The sequence below is a fragment of the Silene latifolia genome, chromosome 10 (genome assembly GCF_048544455.1).
Source record: "Silene latifolia isolate original U9 population chromosome 10, ASM4854445v1, whole genome shotgun sequence".
Classification (NCBI taxonomy): Eukaryota; Viridiplantae; Streptophyta; class Magnoliopsida; order Caryophyllales; family Caryophyllaceae; genus Silene; species Silene latifolia.
The window spans coordinates 84,239,072-84,245,751 of NC_133535.1; positions in this window are offsets into that span (position 1 = coordinate 84,239,072).

The window sequence follows — 6,680 nt, forward strand, 5'->3', positions numbered from 1 at the left end:
GACACCTTTTCGGAGGTCGTCTTTGATGCGTGTTCCGAGGATTTGTTGATCCTGGAACGTCCTGATATTTTGTAATCTCAATAAGTTGGCATACACTGGGCAAAGATTGTTGACAAATTTCTCTACCAAAGTTGACTCGCTTGGCTTGCTGACCAATTGAGTGCTTACTCTCCTCTAGCGGGTTAGGAATTCCTTGAATCCCTCCTTATCATTTTAGGTGAGGACCTCTAAAGTATGGGTGTTGGCCTGAATCTCGACATTGTCAGCGTATTTCTTAGCAAATTCAACTGCGACCTCATCGCAGGTAGTGAGGTTCTCCGGGTCAAGGGAGTAGTACCATTGGCGAGGGATCAGTTCCAGGGATGACCGAAAGATCTGGGTGAAGAGATCTTGTTTGACCCCTTTTATCGCCATGTAGTCCTTGAAGGCTCGGATGTGGTTGAGTAGGTCCTCCACTCCCTTGAATTTGGGCATATCAGTCAATGTGAAGTTGTCGGGTAGTTGATCCCCAACGGGTTCAAAGCTTCAGTTATTTTCGAGATGGATTTTGTTACCTCGGGCTAGGAGTTGTTCCTCCAATAGTTTGAGCCTTTTCTCAGTTTCAGTCAAGGGCGGAGTGTTGTGTTCTCGAGTTTCTTTGTTTTCCAGGGTGTCGATACGGGTCTCGACACGGTCCATGGTGACTTTGAGAGCAGTGAGCGGGTTGGCTAGCTGGGCAGTTGTGACATCTCTGTTGTTGTCGTTATCGTTGGACGAAGTTGAAGACGAGGCCATGGTTATAAGGCAGAAAAACGGCTCACATTACATCTCAATCCGACACGGTTCAAAGACTGAACGCAGACAACATAAAGGACAGGACAAAGATCAGACTCAACAAGACGGGGATGACCGTGTGTGGTACCTCGGTGCTGACTCGATTTATAATGTGACGGTGTTGACCGGACTTTTTGACTCGCGTCGAACGTTGTGGCGTGACGCCGTTGGACGAGTCTCGTGGTGAAACGACTCATTGTGGACGCGGGCCCACGGGGTTCACTTGGGAACAAGCGTTTGCATTTGGGGAGTCACCACCAATTTATTGTGGAAAATCGGAAACCGTTCGAATACTTCGCATCATGTCAAGACACAAAGTAGTCACATAGACACCAAGAACTCGTTACCCTTAGCATTATATGTCTAGAATGACTCTCGTGGATGCCAATGAACACGGATGTTCACAGAGATCTGGAGTAAGGGGTGAGGGTACGTATTAGAAAGATCTTATGATCGAACACCTAATCCCGCCCGCCTCGATAGCGGCCTCTACTAATGATTAGGGAAATCGTCTATATTTGATATGTTGTTGGCTATATGCATGCAATGCAACATCTATTAGATTCATCCTAGCATGTGAGAATTAACTAAGTTGGTGAACACGTAGTTTAACATGCATTAATGTCGAGGTAGAAATTTAGGTTAATTGCATGTGAAGGCATACAAACAATAAATAAAGAATACGATAAAAAAAGCAACAATTGAAATTACAATAATTACATTGGGTGATTGATTTACGTCGAAAATACATTTAAAACGGATGTTTTGAGTAAAGAAAAGAGAAAACAAATAAATTAGGGTAGAAAATACGAACAGATTAGTGGGTGATAATACGGGAAATAGTAAACTAATACGTTAACTAATAATTAGGTCAAAGCAGAAATGGAAGTTCAGAGGCAGAACTCAACCCGGAACAGGCACAGCAGAGCTGCGTCCTTTGGAAGAGGCGCAATGCTCACTGCGTCTGTTCTTGAGGTGAATTCTGGCTGTGAAGCCGGAATTGCATATCGTTAATATTCATTGGTAATCTAATGCTCGAATAATAATATTTGACTCAGATAGAAGTGGTTTAACGGATTATTTACATGCAAATTGGTCATAAAAACAATAAAACATTAGACAAAACTAATTAGAACAAATTAATTACAATATTAATTACAAAGTTAATTATAAATTAAACTTATCAAAACAAATTAAATAGGTTATTAATGCTAAACTATTGATGATGACGATGATAAATAGACTAAAATATGCAAGAGATGAATTCCAGAGACTTGATATTGATGAATCGAATGTGTAAAACCCGGATTTGATTTTATGACGAAAACCCACAAATATGAATTACTTGGAATTTAAGTCGGGAATTAAAAGGTGATAAATTACTAATGAATTATATGCTAAAATTATCATATCAATGAAATAAGAACAAAAAAAGACAAAGCAAAAACAAACAAATGAAATAAACAAAAGACGAAGAAAGAGGAATGAAAGCAGGAACTGCGGGAGCCTCAAGAAGAGGCGCATCAAGTACTGCGTCCCTTCGAAGAGGCGCAGCAGTTGCTGCGTTCCTTCTCGACATCTGTCTCCCGTTAACCCGTAAAAAGGTTTGTATAAAGGTTTTGTAAAATGGTTTTGAATATATTTTCGACGTAAACCTTACAATAATGATTACAAAAAATAAAATAAAATACAATAGTAAAAGATGGGATTTACACCCTCAGACTTACATGTTTGACGAAACGAGATTAACAAAGTTAACGTTTAGTGATGCTCGACTTGAATGTACGACGAAAGTGCCCTCTAAGAGGAAATTAAACAAAGTTGATTAAGTTGATTGATGTGGAGTTGGTCAAATTGGTCGGTCTTGCAACACGAGGCTGGTACTCAGAAGGATCCGAGCTTACGTGGTCGAAAGTTCAAGCTCATAGATGCCAAAAAGCAAGAGCGTGGTCTTCGAATGCAAAGGGAGAAGAGAAGGGCGGACACTCACGTGAGAAATATGAGGAACGAAGGTCTCTATTTATAATAATCACACGGAGGAAATAGGGTTTCGGTAAAACTTTGGAAGTAAATCTCGAAAAGATCTTAAAATACCTGAAAGGAGCTGGGGAAGAGGCGCAGCAACCACTGCGGCTCTTGGAAGAGGCACAACACCTGCTGTGTCCTTTCCCCAAGGGTTTCTTCTTGCGGAAGAAAGATTTTCTGCGTTTCTATTATGGAATTGCGGTTGATCTTAATTTCCCTATTATTTAAAATATAATTTCGGGATATAATTTACCAAAAGATTAAAAGATTGAAAATATGGAATAGAAATATCGGGAACATTCCACAACATTCTGACTCGGCATTTTAAACGGTTATTAGAAAATGAAGACGGTTTTTGACCCGGACTCCAAATGTACTCTAATTACTGTCAAAACATCCGTGACGGCGCGTAGATGACGACCAAGGGGTAGACACAAGTATTTGAGCTATCACTTGACGATAAACTTACGAATTATCATAAATTGTTTCGTGTACCAAACATGCGGCCCAATCATAACCGGGTGGCTTCCGGGAGGTGCAGAAATGAGGTATCTACAGAGTCCCCACTTTGACTGAGGCTTGGACAAGGCAAAAGTCAAAGTATAGCCATCAAGTCAATAGAAGATTACATCTTGACGACTATGGCGACGCGAGGCGGCTGAAGGGGTCTGAGCCAAGGACCTGTCATTGGGAACATTTTAGAGTATGTCGACTATCGGGGAAGGTCATTTAAAGTCCAGTAGACTACGTAAGGAGGCTCACCAGCCATAAGAAGAGACCATACCTGAGATTCCTTGAGACTCCTTACTCAGTCGGACTCCAAGGGGGAACAAAACGTAATATCGAAGGGCGGCAGGACGTTAGTAGAAACTGCTAGGGGAAATCTGCTTGGGTTGGTCTTCAAACAAACTTCGATAAAACTCAAGATTGTGGTTGAACTCCACGTGTTGAGAGGGACAATTTGTTGTCTTGAACTCTCGCTGGGGGAACATAATTGAGGCGTGTCAAAACACCTGTCAGATAAAATTCGCTCGTTGTGGCAAGCGAGGTCTTGATAAAGTACTGCGACGGTTTGCAGCCTGCTCGAAAATACGGGTCCGGAGGAAGAATAAACATTAAATGGACCAAATATACGATATATGGTGTTTAGGAAGAGGCGCACAAAAGATGGACCTACAAATAACGAACTTATAACGAATTTTCAAAAATTAATTTGGAGAGAAGCTGAGGAAGAGGCACAGCAAGAGCTGCGACTCTTGGAAGAGGCACGGCACCTGCTGCGTCCTTTCTTGTGCTTGTCTCTGTCCGAGTAAAAACTCGACAGAGGACGTGTTTTATTTCATAATAACAAAACACGAATCATCGAAAGTCTCTCAAATTCCAACCATTTATCGTCAAAATTTGATCAAGATCTTGCATTTTCCATGACTAATAGAGGTATGCGTTCTATTTTTGCATTAAACTTCCGTATTTGCGCAATTTGGACTTACAAAATTAGGGTTTCCAACCCTAAATGTCGAACAATTTGGGGCTTTTTCCCCAAATGATCTTGCCTTATAAATTTGACTTTGTAAATGGATAATTGGTAGTATAAGGATCATAACCATGTGTTCATTTCGAATTTTCATCGAGTATTGAGCATTTGAGCGAAATTGTGACGGTCTCACAACTTAGTCGTAAATTGCTTCGAAAATAGCCTTAGGATTGCCCATTTGTGACGAAACGTGATATTTAGAATCCTTGTGCGATGGGTAAACTTCTTACCATCTCGGAATTTTGATTTGTGACGGCATTTTCAGGACACTTTTCTAGGGCATAATCACCGTTATAACGAAATGTTGTCGAAATTCCGACTCGAACCCATGACTAGGCTTGAATTTAGGCTTTACATGACCCATATTACCACATGAATAGTCGGGTTTCGGGTGAAATGGCCAAAGATGGCGAGAAAAGAGCGATTTCGGAGCTTTGAAAGCTTGAAAATCCCCTAACTAAGGCTCGCCGTCACTCAACGCGGCCTAATTCGTTTAAATTTTGCAGGTGATGAGGCTTCTACGTCAGAGAGGGCTCCCATGGATGTGGACACTATTTTTTACCCTTCCCTTACGCTCGAGGAGGCGTTAGAGGAGGCTTTTGCTGCTACGACGGACGCTGCTGAGGACGAGGTCGTCGAGGAGGAGGCGGTTGAGGAGGAGGCCCCGAGGGGGGCCAACGTTGGACGAGGTATTCGTAACCTGAGGGGAGCGGCTGAGTGGGCTGAGAGATGGGATAACCGACATCTCACCTGGGCAGCGGAGAGTCACCTGTCCTACAGGACGGTGAAGAGCTTGGTAAATTGAATTCATCATTATTTCATTTATCTTCTTTCTTGTCTTTCATTTGCCATTCCTTTTCTCTTTCATTCGAGCTAAAGAAAGCTTTGCATTGAATCAAAATAGGAGACCGGGAACATCAGATCCTTTTCTGGCTACACTACGATGATGGAGGCTTACGGGAGGCTGTCAGTGGAGGAGCAGACCATCATCAAGTTGGGAACTTTTTGGGCCTTGGTACGAGCATGGAGGGAGATCAAGGGGAGGAAGATTCGGGCTAACCTTTGCCTTATTTGAGCCTTTCTGATCGGTTTTGGGACACGACCTCGACCTTTCACATGCCTTTCGGCGAGGTTGGGGTCACGTTGGAGGATTACGGCATGATTTCTGGCTTGCCATGTGGGACTGGGGCTGTGGTGTGGCCGGAGGCAGCCAGGAGAGTGGACTCGGCTGAGGCTAGGAGTTTGATCGGTTTGAACTTGCCGGTGAACGCTGCTACGGTTCCCGGTTTGGTGTCGAGCACTTACGTCAGGGATTACTTTGCTGGGAAGATCCCGACGATGGTGATGATCGATGGGAGGGAGATAGATCCTTCTCCCTGCACTGCGGAGCAGAGAGCTCGTCTGTGGCTCTGGTGGTTCTTGTCTTTTCTCTACCTTGGAGACAAGGGGGAGAGGCTGTCGACGAAACTTCTCCTGCTACCATTGGCTTAAGTGACTTAGGTCATTGGGACTGGGTCACTCCTGGCTTTGCGGTCCTCACCCGCTATATGAGGACCATGGTTCGTCCCGAGCTGGTGGAGAAGCGGACTTCTCCTGCTACCATTGGCCCTGGACTGTTGTTGGAGGTATGAACCTTCATCTTGTATCGTGAAAGATCATTTCTGTTTCTTGTCGAATTGCGAAGATCGCCATTGATTATCTTGTTTTGCAGGCATGGGTGTACTCCTATATTCCGGGCTTCGCGCCCAAGAGGACGGAGTCGGGGGCGAGAGCTTATCCCGTTGTGAGGGATTGGGTGATGTGTCGGAAGAAGAGCCAGCGTTCTTCTTACGACGTCTCTCGACGGGGCGTGAACGCTTTGCAGCTGGGTGGTGTGAGTATCTTTTAATTTATTTGCTTACTCATCACTTCTTTTAGAAACGGTCATAAGAATGACCTCTTGCTTTCTTATCTTAGTGGGTGCCCAGGCCTTAGGCGGACTACACTTGCGTCCCTCCTTTTGTGGCTGAGGTCCTTCGACCTAGGAGCTCGAGCCGGTTGCTGATGAGGACGTCGATGGGTCTCGTGTGGTACTTGGGCGAGGGTTTGACTCGTCAGTGCTCTCGAGACGCCTTCACGGTTCCCATGGATCCTCCTCGGACAATGTTTAGGGAGCCTTCCGATGCTGAGAGGGAGGCTGACATGGCAGACGTCGGCGGTGATGCTCTCCTTCTTCCTGGCGAGGACTACTCTGCGTTCACTAACCGGAGGTTGGCGTACTGGCCGATCGTGGTAACTGCTTCACTTTTTCTTTCGAATTGGCTTGAAA